Source organism: Astatotilapia calliptera, chromosome 4 (assembly GCF_900246225.1).
Source record: "Astatotilapia calliptera chromosome 4, fAstCal1.2, whole genome shotgun sequence".
Lineage (NCBI taxonomy): Eukaryota > Metazoa > Chordata > Actinopteri > Cichliformes > Cichlidae > Astatotilapia > Astatotilapia calliptera.
In genome coordinates, this window is record NC_039305.1 from 21817147 (window position 1) to 21832104 (window position 14958).

The window sequence follows — 14958 nt, forward strand, 5'->3', positions numbered from 1 at the left end:
GTGTCCCTTGCGTTTCATATGTGAAGAATAACGTGCCATTGAAATAAACATTAAAGCCATTTTTGCAGCTGTGCTTCTAAAATGTGCATGATTTCAGTGTGGCCTTTTGTCTTAAATGTTATTTGTACAAAATAATAATAATCCACTCATTCACAAAGCTTTTGTAACCTATAAATTTAAAGTGTCAAATACTTAATTTGTGCAAGTGTAGCTTCTCATCTTGCTATTTAATGAGAATCTTAATCAAGGTAGTAATAAAACCAAATGTTGGCTGTTATGTGCCAAGAGATGTGGCTTTGCTTTTGTGTTCTATTTATCTTTCAGGTGTCAAGCCGCCACCTATTGGCCAATTCGAAGTTGATTGGCATGTGTCTGTTGGCTGGTCTGGGCCCAGTTGGCCAATCACACGCCGAGGATTACTACAAATGAGCAGCCCCTGGCCGGCTGGTGACTGCTGGCGGCTGCTTTGACAAACATTCGTGAACAGGCTTCTTTATATTGTGTGTGGTGGGAGGCTGGACAGGTAAGCTGGGGTACCCTATACACTGGTTGTAGGTTTTACTCTGTTAGTCACACTAGGTTATGCGGTTGATGCCACTCTTGTATGTTTTCACTGACCTTTTTTTTCGAGTAGCTAGGTAGGCCTTTTGTTTTGCACTTTTTCTTTCAGTTAGGCCCTGGAAGCTATCGACCTCTTTTTGTTTTATTAATTTCTTTGATTTGGATCAACCGCCCAGTAGGGCTGCTCGATTATGGCAAAAATGATAATCACGATTATTTTCACTGAAATTGAGATCACGATTATTTGACGATATTTATTTAACCCTTTAAGACCTACTATAGAACCAAGTCCACCAGAGCTTATATTATTTTTTTTACATGCTGTAGTGCCATTTGTGGGAGCATTTCAAGTTGCTATACATCAATACAACTGTTATAGCCCATATTTTAATAATATGTATGCATTAAGTCCATAGTAATTACATAAATTGCAAAAAAGTGCAATAAACTACAAAAAAAATTGAAAATCGCTTTTGTTTTGTTTACATATATTTCTACTTGGAGAAATTTAAGAGGCTTATCCCTCAAAACTTTAAATACAATAAAGTTGCAAAAAATAGTTTCCCACCACAGGAAATTTATTTTGAGTGTCTTCATAGTTTTATTTTGGAGATACAGCAATTTTTATATACTGCAGGAAAAACAAAAAACAATCCTATGATGCAAATTTGCAAAGAAAACAGCATGTGCATCATTTCACTGTGGGAAGTGTTACGAACAGCTGATAGGAATGGCAAAGCGTGTTTCTGGAATATTATGTTTTTGTTCCTGCAAGCGCTTTTTATGCAATTTTTGCAAAGCTATATGTGGAACGAAACCATGACCGAGGACAAGCTGATGGCATCAGATGTAAGTACAACTCCTCCGGTTTCATATGCAAAACAAATTATTGCGCTAGCTTACACGGTTCAGGTTCTACAGGGATTTAAAAATAGTTACGCAAAACGGAGCGTGCTGCTCTGACCGGCTTTAAAGGGTTAACAATGACTTTAAAAAAATAATATAAAATAGTGTGCAACACCACTGAAGTTTTTTTTTTTAAACTCTCTTTTCAACCAACGGCAGTCACTCTCCAAATAACTTCTGCTTAGCTTTCCGAGCTTCCCTCGGGTCCTCTTAATCAGCGGTCTCCAACCTTTTTTGCGCCACGGACCGGTTTATGCCCGACAATATTTTCACGGACCGGCCTTTAAGGTGTCGCGGATAAATTAGGGAGGGGCTAATAATCGGCTCAGTCATTTTTAATGATCGTTGAAAGCCCAGATCGTAATCGTGATTAAAATTCGATTAATTGAGCAGCCCTACCGCCCAGTCCTCCTCCCCCACCTCTTTTCTGTTGTTAAGTTTGACTATCCAGGCAAGCAACCAATAAATCCTGCCTGATACTTAACTGTTCTGTGGTCTTCCTCCTTCATTGATTGTGGTTGTCCAGTGTTGCTGTCTCCTTCCTACCTTTGCCTCCACCATGGTGGGGGGGACGTAACATGGCTAAGACAGACTGTCTTAGCCAACAGACTCCAGCTATTTTTTAAAAAGAAGCAACCTCTAGTGGCCAGGGGACTAACTGCATGGAAAGTGTGCAGTGGTGTTACTGTTTTTAGATGAGGTACAACTCTTTAACCTGGAGATCCAGATAACTGAGCAATGTTTACATGGCTTTAAATAATTCTTTAAATTGTTCTTTTCTTTAAACCATAAAACATAAGTGCCTCTAACCCACCTAACACCAATCCACACATTCTGCACAAATTCAAAGACTCACAGCTCAAGACACAAAACTCCTCCTGCTAGAGTAGGGACATAACAATATAAAATATGTCATATAAAATAAATACATTAATTTGGGGTATAGAGTATAAATTTGGGGGCAGCACAAAGTTGGGTGGTTAGCCTTTTTCCTCACAGCAAAAAGATGCTGAGTTCTTACCTTTTGGGTAGGCCTGGCCCTTCTGCATGGAGTTTGCATGTTGTCCCTGTGTTTGTGTGGGTTCTCTCTGAGTGAAAGAGAATGGATGGATGGATGGATTGATGGAGTATAAATTTGTAAACAACTTAGGATGGAATCAGAATCAGAATCAGAATACTTTATTGATCCCTGGGGGAAATTATTTTTTGTTACAGTGCTCCATTATAAACCAACATTAAGACAAGACAGACAATACACTAACTAAGAATAGTACAATATATACATATATATACATACATACATACATAAGTCACTCATAAATAAATAGCTGAAAAAGAAAGAAAAAGAAACATGTGTAGTTGTAGCAGCAAACAGTGTGTTAAGTATGTTATGTAGACCTTTTTCTTCAAGCACATATTTATGAAACTCTTTAATATTACACACACACACACACACACACACACACACACACACACACAGGCATCCTTCATTACAGGAGCAAACGTGGGTGGGACATCATTTTAGAATAGAATAGAATAGAATTCAACTTTATTGTCATTGCACATGCACAGGTACAGGGCAACGAAATGCAGTTTGCATCCATCCAGAAGTGCTTTAGTGATATAGATATATTACAATATATATTAGCAATAATATAGATATGTAAGTTTATTACAGAAATGGGTCTATTATGGTATGTTATAATGTACATGGTATGAAGTATGTTGTGAATATTCTATAACTATAGTTATGTACAGGCTGTAGTGAGTACAAGCTATGTACAGGCTATGAACAGGATATAAGTATGAAAAACTATACAGAATTTGAAATAACTTTACAGAAATCTGAGATATACAGCTATACAGAAATGGGAACTATGCAAGTTGTAAACAGTTGTAGGGTTAAAAATTATCGTATGTACAGAATGATTATTTACACAGAGCTATACAGTAGTGCAGTTAAGATAAGTGAGGGTGTGGATAATTTCTACAGAGGCTATATAAAGTGCTAGTGGTTGTGAGTGGTGGTTCACTCCATGTTATTATTGTGTGTTTGAGGGTACAGTTGTCCATTGTGTGTGTGTGTGTATGTTCAGTCCATGAGTTTAACGTGGGTCAGATGTCAGGAGGCAGAGTTCAGGAGTCTGACAGCTGTGGGGAAGAAGCTGTTCCGGTACCTGGTGGTCTTAGTCCGGAGGCTCCTGTAGCGCCTCCCAGAGGGCAGGAGGGTGAAGAGTCTTTGTGATCGGTGACTGGGGTCTCTGATGATTTTCCCAGCCCTTTTCAGACACCGCTTCCTGTAGATGTCTTTTATGGCAGGAAGTGGTGCTCCGGATCCATTTTGCCGAACCTTCACTTTAAAGAAAACATTTACTCTTTAATAACTTCCTGTGCATCACCTCTGCTTTTTCTACATTTTTTTTCTCCTTTTTCTCGCCCTCTTTACATAAGCTCTCCCTCATTTGTTGTCAACTCTAATGAAGCCACTGTGTGTGCCAGGATGCAAGTGGGCGTGTGTTTTAGTAAGTAAAAAAAAGTAAGTAAAATTTTATTTATATAGCACATTTCTAGATAAAAGATCACAAAGTGCTTCGCAAGGTATAAAACAAAAACAAACAAAAGTAAACAAAATGCAATTCTAAAAAGATGTGTTTTTAGTTGTTTTTGTTTTTTTTAAGTGATCACTGAGTCCGCAGATCTTAAGTTCTGAGGAAGAGAGTTCCACAGTCTGGCGGCCACAGTGGCAAAAGCTCTATCTCCCTTGGTTTTCAGCCTTGTATGCTGAATAACAAGTAGGCCCTGATCACAAGACCTCAGGAATCTACTAGGGACATAGGGCTGTAAAAGTTCAATGATGTAGGCTGGTGCTTGTCCTTGAAGAGCTTTAAATGTCAGAACCAGTATCTTAAAATGGACTCTGAATTCAACGGGGAGCCAGTGCAACTGTATAAGCAATGGTTTTACATGAGAGTACTTGCTGCAGCATTTTGGACAATCTGCAGACGCTCCAGGGAGTTTTTGTTTAGACATGTAAACAGTGAATTACAGTAGTCCAATCATGATGAAATGAATGCATGAATAACAATCTCCAGTTCAGTATGAGACACTATAGGGCTCAATTTAGAAATGTTTCTTAAATGATAGAAGCAGGACCGAACCAGAGATTTAACATGGACATCCAGGGTAAGAGCAGAATCAAAGGTTACCCCTAGGTTCCTGATAGACGATTTCACAAATGTTGAAAGAGGACCAAAAGCATTCATTATGTTAGGTACATGTCTGTCTGGAGTACATACAAGGACTTCAGTCTTTTCTTCATTAAGTTGGAGGAAGTTGTCAGCCATCCAACCTTTGATGGATTCTAAGCACTCATTTAGAATCAGCAGCTTAGAAACATCTTCAGGTTTAAAAGATGTATGTAGCTGGATGTCGTCTGCATAGCAGTGGTAGCGAATGTCCTCAAAGGGGCTCAAAATATGCTGGAGAAAAAGTAGATATATTAAAAACAATAAGGGCCCCAGCACAGAACCTTGTGGCACACCATAGGACAGGGACGTGGAAGATGACCTGTTCTTAGAGAACGCCACAGAAAAGTATCATTCATAGAGATACAAGGAGAACCACTCTAAGGCAGACCCAGATACACCAAGCCAGTATTTCAGCCTTTCAAGCAAAATGTAATGGTCAACGGTGTCAAAGGCTGACGTGAGGTCCAACATTAGGAGTACAGAACATTTTCCTGAATCTTTCTGCATCAGAATGTCACTGGAAACTCTAAGAAGGGCTGTCTCAGTAGAATGAGCTCTAAGAAAGCCAGACTGAAATTTGTCAAAGATATTATGTTTGTCTAAAACTATTAACTATTTTTTCGAGCTCTGCTAGTGAGATGGGTAAAAAGTCTTCTAAGATGACAGGCTGAGCTGGCGTAGGAACTGACAATGCAGATGCTGATGGGACAATTTTTTCCTTACATTAGAATTTTTTTCTAGAAAGAAGGAAAGAAATGTTTCACAGTCTTCATTAGAAGACATAATGGCAGTAGGTGGAGCAGGAGTAATAATATCAGTAATAGTGTCAAACAACACCTTATGATTACCTCTGCTCTTTGCAACCAGATGAGAAAAATAAGCAGCCCTCGCATCTCTAATTGCATTGTTAAAAGAGGCTAAAAGATCCTTTAAATAAAGGAGATGAAAATTTAAATGAATTTTCCTCCATAAGCGCTCAGCTTTACAACAATCACGTTTTATGGAGCGGATGTTGTCATCTAGCCAGGGTCAGGACTTGGAAACAGAAACTGGTCTCATTTTAACTGGACAGATTTCATCTAAGATCGAAAAACCATGGTTATTAAATAGATTTGTTAAGAAACCAACACCGTTTTGCGGGGATAGAGTTAAATTAAAAGCATCTGAGAAATTCTCCGCTGTGGAGGAATTTATAAGATAAGATAAGATAAGATAACCTTTATTAGTCCCACACGTGGGAAATTTGTTTTGTCACAGCAGGAAGTGGACAGTGCAAAAGTTATGACGCAAAAATTAGAATACAATAAGAATAAATACAGTACACAGCTGTACAGAATAGAATAAAATAATATACTATATACAGTAGAATAAAATAGAATAAAAATATACAATAAGATAAAAATAGAATACGAATGCTATATACAACTGAGTAAAAATACAACGATGCCAGAAAAGATTATTGCACTTAGTGTTATTGCACATGTGTGGATGTGTGTGTTTGTTCAGTTAAAGTCTTTGTTGTGGAGTCTGACAGCAGTGGGGAGGAAAGACCTGCGAAATCTCTCCGTCCCACACCGTGGGTACCGCAGTCTCCCACTGAAGGAGCTGCTCAGTGCTGTCACAGTCTGCTGCATGGGGTGGGAGACGTTGTCCAACAGGGATGACAGCTTAGCCGCCATTCTCCTGTCACTCACCACCTCCACTGGGTCCAGAGGGCATCCTAGAACAGAGCTGGCCCTTCGGATCACCCTGTTCAGTCTCTTCCTGTCCCCAGCAGAGATGCTGCCACCCCAGCAGACCACACCATAAAAGATAGCAGAAGCCACCACAGAGTCATAGAAGGTCTTCAGGAGTGGGCCCTCCACCCCAAACGACCTGAGTCTCCGCAGCAGGTACAACCTGCTCTGCCTTTTCCTGTAGAGGGCGTCTGAGTTATGAGTCCAGTCCAGTCTGTTGTTCAGATGAACACCAAGGTACCTGTAGCTGTCCACAGCCTCAATGTCCATACCCTGGATGTTCAGTGGTTGCAGTGGAGAATGCTTGTGCCTGCGGAAGTCTACCACCAGCTCCTTGGTTTTACTGGTGTTGATCTGGAGGTAGTTCAGCTGGCACCAGTCCACAAAGTCTTGAGTCAGTCCTCTGTACTCCTTGTCGTCCCCATCAGTGATGAGGCCGACTATTGCAGAGTCATCAGAGAACTTCTGCAGGAAGCACTGGGTGGAATTGTGGGAGAAGTCTGCAGTGTAGATGGTGAAGAGGAACGGAGCCAGAACCGTTCCCTGTGGGGCCCCCGTACTGCAGACGACCCTGTCCGACACACAGCCCTGAGTCCTCACATACTGTGGTCGGTCGGTGAGGTAGTCCAAAATCCAGGTAGTGAGGTGATGGTCCACTCCAGAGTTCTCCAGCTTGTCCTTCAGAACCGAGGGAAGAATAGTGTTGAAGGCACTGGAGAAATCAAAGAACATAATTCTCACAGTGCTTCCAGCGGTCTCCAGGTGAGCGAGGGAACGATGTAGGAGGTGAATGACGGCATCATCCGCTCCAATGCCAGGCTGGTAGGCAAACTGAAGTGGGTCCAGTGATGAGCTTGTTAGGCGCCGAAGCTGAGCCAGGACCAACCGCTCCAGGGTCTTCATCAGGTGGGATGTCAGAGCCACCGGCCTGTAGCTGTTGAGGTCCTTGGGGCGTGAAGTCTTTGGCACTGGTACAACACAGGAGGTTTGCCAGAGCTGTGGGACTCTTCCCAACCTCAGGCTCAGGTTGAAGAGGTGCTCCATCACCCCACACAGTTGGTCCGCGCAGGACCTGACGACCCTCGAGCTGATGCCATCTGGGCCCGCTGCCTTCTTGCCATTAATCCTCCTCAGTTCCCTCCTAACCTGGGTGGTTGAGAGAAACAGGCTGGAGCCTTGTGTTGAGTGTGTATTGGATGCTGTTGTTGGGGGTGGGGAGGAGTGAGCAGGGTGAATAGAGGAGGTGTGAAGTGTCTGAGGTGTCAGAGGTGGAACAGCAGCAGTGGGGGTGGGTGAGTCTGCAGCCGATGTTGTAGACTGTCTCATGGTTGAATCAAATCTGTTGAAGAAATGATTCAGTTCATTTGCCCACCTCACATCCCTCCCAGGCAGAGAGTTCTGCTGTTTGTGGCCTGAGATGGTTCTGAGGCCTCTCCAGACTTCACCAACGTTGTTTTGCTGAAGCTGGTTCTCCATCTTCTGCCTGTAGCTGTCCTTCCCATTCCTTATCAGTCCCCTCAACTCTCTCAACGCATCTTATGATGCGTGAGATAATTGTCCGGTGAACAGGAGACAAAGGCTTGTGAGAAGACATGTTAAAAAGAATACAGCGATGATCAGAGATAAAAATGTCCTCAGAACAAATAGAATCAATATTCAAACCCAAAGTAAAAACAAGGTCCAGTGTGTGTCCTTTGTTATGTGTGGGGCCTGACACATGCTGGGTAAAATGAAAAAAAAATCATAATGTTGATAAAACCTCTGGCAAAGAGGTCGGAGTCATCATCAACATGTAGGTTAAAATCCCCAACTAAAAGCAGTCTGGACAATCTCATAGTAGAGGACAGGAAGTCGCTAAACTCCGATAAAAACAAGCTATTTGGGCCAGGTGGACGATACACCACAGCACAATAAAAAGGATCCTTATGTCCGATTTTAATCAGCTGTAGTTCAAACGAAAGAAAGTGTCCAACTTTCACTGAGTGGCAGGAGAAACGGCCCTGAAATGCCACATCGAGACCTCCTCCACGACCAGATCCCCGAGGCTGGCTGATGACGGAATAGCCGTTCGGGCACAGTTCAATGAGGGGCGAATAGTCCAAGTCCCGCTGCCAGGTCTCAGTTAGAAATAACAAGTCCAGTTTTTTAGAAGATATAAAAATAAAAATTTAAAGTGGTCTTAGGAGGCTCATCACTCTAGTGTGCACCGCCACTGGATCCCCCTGGTTATACACATACATACACGCACAGTATTGTTGATGCTTGAAGCAGGTGTTCAGTGCGGTTCTAATAACTCCCTTTACTACACTCCAACTCCTTTATACACAGCATGTTATAACAACTAGCTATTGCGTAAGCTAGCTATTGTGACAAATACAAGCGTATGGTCACAATTAACCCAACAAATTTTCATGATTTCTTAACCCTCTGGGTCCAAAATATAATTGGCCATTTTTGAAGACTTTTGATATTACCTTTGTAGTTCACCTTTATTTTCATTATTTACATCACATTATTTACTCACATGTCTGAAGCTACAGTTATTTTTTTCATCTGTATTAACACAATTCATCTGAAATCACATAAAAACAAAACATATAGTTATAGTAGGTATATTTGTTTTTACTGTAAAAAGCACAGGTATGTTTAGTTAATTATCTTCATAACCATGAAATGCATATAGAAATTGTAAATGTAAGAAAACCTATGCACAAATTTGTAAACAAATATATACAATTATTTATCTAAAAATGCAGACAATGCATCCGGTGTTTTTTTTAGTACAACCATTTAAACCTAATACTAAAAGAAAAATTAGAGAACGATCAGGTTTCACAGTAAGGTGCCCAACAAATTATTTGTGCCAGTGAAAAAAAATGTTTATCTGCCACAAGACAGGAGAACAGCACAGGTATAAAACCTGCAGACCTGATAGCAGGAGTTGTATCACTCGTCCTGTTTTCCACCTGCGATCTGCCTTTGTGACATTCACTAGTGCCCGCACTGACAGACAAAACAAAACAACAACTACACAACACACTAACTATACACTCCACACTAAACGTCACAAATCTCTCACAACTCAAAAATCAATCTCTCTCTCTCTCTCGATCAAAAACAATGAAATCACATGTCAAATCAATAATGTTTCTCTGCTTCACCATCCTCAATTTGGATAAGAAATTTCATAGAACAAATTTGGACAAATGTAATGATAACTGTGAAATTTGAGTTCCATTTATCAAATGGTTTGTTTGTTTGTTTTGGAAAAACAGTCCATCCACCCACTTTTGACAAGTTAAAATATTTAAGAAAATTCAAACAATCCAACAAAGTCACATACTTGAGTACATGCTAATATAAATTGCACAGAACACATTTATTTTTATAATTTATTATAATAATTATAATTTTTTGATTATATAACTATAATTTTTTGCAAATTGCAGATGATTTAAAATAAAATTTGATGATTTGAGAAGGACTGACTCAGGTCTTAAAACAAAAGGACATAGTTAACAAAATTATTTTCTGACTTATAGTTAGAGTACCATCTAGAAAGCAATAACATACCATAACATTTTGTGCAAATTTGAGCAAAAAGTGCACTAATAACTTCATTATTTGACATGGAATAAAACTGTTATTTTTTCTATGATAGTGTGACAGGTTGAATGACTATTGCATATAAAACTGTTCAGTTAATACTAATTCATATCAGTTGATATAAGGACGAAAATAATGTAAATATGGTAAGAAAATGGTTAAGAGTTTATTATTTTTCATGTTATATTAATGGCTTTCATGTTACTTAAGAGAACTGCAATCTATACATCAGTGATCGGCTAGTAAGCCTTTTCTGGGATCGATTAGTAGTGTCTCTATTCTCCACTAGGGGGCTTTCGCGCGTTCTCCTCACTGCAATAAACTACTGCATGAGAGACGCAAGTCATAATCACTCTCGTGATTCTTTTCCCCCTGTTTTCAGGTAAAAGTGTTTAAAAGTTGATATATTTCCAATGTGTACACTGTTAAGATATTTAAGAGGTAATCCTTCATTGTTTTGTAAGCGTTAGAAGCATTACATTGCAGTTTTGTGCACATATACGTGGCGGTTTTGAGCTGTGTTTTGTACTGTGTAATGGCCATTGTGATAACGGCAGGAGCTAAGAACGCCGCGGTTGTCAGCCATTTTATCAGGAGGCCTGCTCAAGTATATGTATGATAAGCACTTTGGTGTTTCGGTTTATTATTTAGTGTTTTTCTTCCACCATGTGACATGTAGCAGTACAGAATGTGAAACGTTTCTGCTCATTTTCACTGCAATAAACTACTGCATGAGAGACGCAAGTCATAATCACTCTCGTGATTCTTTTCCCCCTGTTTTCAGGGGTGTAACATTTGGAGGCACCGCTGGGATAGCTGCTTAGATGTCCGGTGTCCACAATCTGCACATCGTAGTCCAAGCCAGCTAAATCCCCCCACTACAACCCAGGCAGACTGCAGTGAGGAAAGTGTTGCTGTCGAGGCGAACTGGTAGCTGTGTTTTAGCGCATGTTTCCTGAGGCCAGCCAGAGATCATCAGGGGCTGCAAAAGCGACTCAGCTCAGCGTCACCCGTACATGCAAAATTCTTCCTGCCTACTGCCACAATGTCTTCGGTGGAAGAGCTGCGAGAGGAGGTTGTGCGTGAAATGCACACTCTGTCCAAAGATCAACTAGTGTCAATCTGCGAGTTCCTTGGCATTGCAGAGAAAATAGATGTTAGCAGAAAAACACGACTGTCACTGCTAACACACATCCAAATACACATTGAGAGAGAAGGTATAACAGTACTTGAGGATGAAGGAATGTCAGAACTGTTGTTGCTTAATGATAAGATTGCTGAAATAATGAAAGAGACAATTGTTGAGACTGAACCAAATGCAAATGAAGAGGGTGATTCAGGACACAGAGAGCAACCAAATACTGCAACCTCACTGGTAACAGAGACAGCTAATGCAGTTAACACAGCAATTATTTCTCACTCCCAAGGTAATCGCTTTGTCCCTAACTCATCTGTGTCAAGTACCCCCCAACGACCAAGCCCTTACTGGCAGAAAGATTTCAAAATATCAGGCCAGATTGGCGAACCAGGTCAAAAAGACAAACTGACATTTTCCAGTCTTGCTCACCAGATCGAAAATGGACTGAGCAGAGGTTACTCAGAGCTTGACACTGTAGATGCTGTCATCAGAGCTATCTTGCCAGGTCTACAACTACGCAGCTATTTGGAGGGAAAAGCTCAACTCACCCTTCCGACTCTACGCCGCATACTGCGCTCCCATTTCCAGGAGAAGAGCGCCACCGAACTGTATAAACAACTTGCCTCTGAGGTACAGACCCCAAAAGAGACTGCTCAAAGCTTCCTGATGAGAGTTTTGGATCTAAAGCAGAAAGTCTTATTTGCTTCCCAAGAATCTGAGTCAGGACTCAAATACGACCCAGCTTTAGTTCAGCGTATGTGTTTGCACACCATACTCACAGGCTTCCAGAGTGACAGTGTCAGGATAGATATGCAGCCACTCCTGTTAGACTCTAAGACACCTGATGAACTCCTGTTAGAGAGGTTAAATATGGCTTGTGCCAATGAGGCAGAAAGGAAAAACAAGAAGAGATGTTTAGCATCACAGACTGCTACAAGTGTGAGTGCAGTGCAGTCAGATGATGTGTCACCAGCTAAGAACCCTGTGAAAGAAGTTAAAGCTAAGATACCACCCGAGCTTTTAACTGAGTTAGCGGAGCTTAAGACAGGTGTAGCCTTCCTGAAAGGTCTCAGTGCAGAGATAGCTCAGATTAAAGAGACTCTACAGCAGCCGGTGGCTGGTCCTCAGTCATATGCCCCACCACCAGTTATGCAGTATGATAGGGACCAGCAGTATTATAGCTTCCAGGGCCCCCGTCAAAGGCCACCACCCCCTCAGTATCCTGTACAGCACTACACAGGTAGTCCAGCCCGCCGTGAGAGGAGGTGCCACATCTGCCAGCAGAATGGAGTCAACGAGCGCTGCACCCACTGCTACCTCTGTGGGAGTAGAGAACACTTTCAGGCTGGATGTAGAAGCAGAGGTATGAGACCATATAAAGAGAAACATTTAAACCAGCAATGGTTACCACCGAGGGACGAGTGTTAACCATGCCCATCATCCACAAGTCCCAACATTGCTCCAACTGTAAACAAGAAAAGTCAGGCATGAGACAGTGTTCAGCATGTAAAAACGCACTTTATTGTTCAAGAACATGCCAGAAACAACACTGGAGACAACATAAGAGACAATGCACTGGCTTAAAGACTAAGAAAGAAAATGAGACTGTCCAGGTACCACTGTCGCCAGCTTATGTAAATTCCCCTCACAAAGTCACATCTCTGGTGGGCAGGCAATGTCTGGTTGAGTGTTTTCTGGACGGCCACAGGCTTCAAGCTCTATGGGACTCAGGCTCACAGGTATCAATCATCGATGAGAAGTGGAAAAAGGACTATCTGCCACACACAGAGCTGAGAGATGTAGCAGATACCATGGACACATCTGAACTCACCCTGACCGCAGCAAATGGGACCAACATGCCATATCTTGGGTGGGTTGAGACAACCTTCCAACTTGTTTTCGGAACTGAACAAACTGAGAAATTGACCATCCCCATGTTGGTAATGAAAGGCTTTCAGCTCACATGCCCTATTATAGGCTACAATGTAATTGAATACATTGTGAATAAGACTGACCAAGCTAAACTGTACAGCACAGTGAGAAAAGCATTTCCCAGCCTCAAAAGACACAAGGTGAAAGCTTTTATACAGGCTGTTAGTGCAGATGCAGTTGACGAGTACAAAGTGATGACAAAGAAAGACTGTATTACTGTACCAAAAAAAAGCCACATGCATGTTGAGGGTCGTATAGCAGCAGGGCCATTTAAACAAGATATGGTCATGATATTTGAGCCAGACTTAAACCCCCAGTGGCCAGACAATCTTGAGTTTTTTGACACTTTGGTTAAAGTTAAGAAGGGTACTTTACCTGTCATAACACTAGGTGTCTCTAACCCAACTGACCATGAAATTGTCATTCCAGGCCGTACATTAGTTGGCTCGGTTCAGACTATTACAGCTGTTTTACCTGCCCAGGTGTTTGAAAAAGCCACATCTGTAGCTACTGTTAACCAGACAAATACACAAGCCCAGTGTAGCGCTAGCGAAGAGTGGGACCCACCTGTAGATCTTAGCCACCTGGGTGAAGAGCAGAGAGTATTAGCAAAACAGATGCTCAGAGAGGAATGCCAGTCTTTCTCTAAAACAGACAATGATATAGGCTGTATTGAAAAACTGAAAATGACCATATCACTCAAAGACAACGAACCAGTCAAACGAACATACCTGTCTGTGCCACGGCCGCTCTACCAAGAGATGAAAAGTTACCTGCATGATTTAATAGCACAAGGCTGGGTCAGGAAGTCAGACTCGTCATACTCCTCACCAGTTGTTTGTGTTAGAAAAAAAGATGGTACTTTAAGACTGTGCATAGACTACAGAGACCTGAATCGGAAAACCCATCCTGATCGCCAGCCCATCCCACGCGTCCAGGACATTATGGACAGTTTGGGTGGAAACTCCTGGTTTTCGCTTTTAGATCAGGGGAAAGCGTACCACCAGGGGTTCATGTCAGAAGAAAGTCGTCCACTCACTGCTTTTGTGACCCCCTGGGGATTATATGAGTGGATTCGCATCCCCTTTGGACTTATGAATGCCCCTGCAGCATTTCAGCGCTGTATGGAAGAGTGCCTGGATGGGCTGCGCGACAACATCTGCATCCCCTATCTGGATGACACATTAGTTTACAGCAAAACGTTCAAAGATCACTTGGAGGACGTGAGAAAAGTGCTCCAGAGATTGAGAGGCTTTGGTATAAAGCTTAAGCCAAGTAAGTGTGACATGTTTAAGTCTGAGGTGCGCTATTTGGGCAGAATAGTGTCTGCAGAGGGCAGTAAAGTGGATCCTGCAGATTTTGAAGCAGTCAAAGCACTCAAAGGTATAAAACCACAAAATGTTGGTCAGCTCAGAAAAATGTTAGGCCTTCTCTCCTACTACAGACAATACATAAAAGACTTCTCCAGAAAAGCAGGTTGTTTGTATGAACTGTTAAAAGCTGACAAAACCACAGAGAACTCAGACACCACAAAAGGGACAAGGGCAAGACCAAAGAGAGCCAGTCAAGTTGTGCCCTCCTCAAAACAAATCGTGTGGACTGACCAGCATCAACGTGCGCTTGAGGAACTAATAGACTGTTTGCTCCACCCACCAGTGCTGGGGTTCCCAGATTTCACACAGCCGTTCATCGTACACACAGACGCCTCACACAAAGGGCTAGGCGCAGTGTTGTACCAGAGACAAGATGGTAAGCTGCGAGTTATTGCTTATGGCTCCCGTACTCTAACAGCGGCTGAAAAAAACTACCACTTCCATGCAGGAAAACTAGA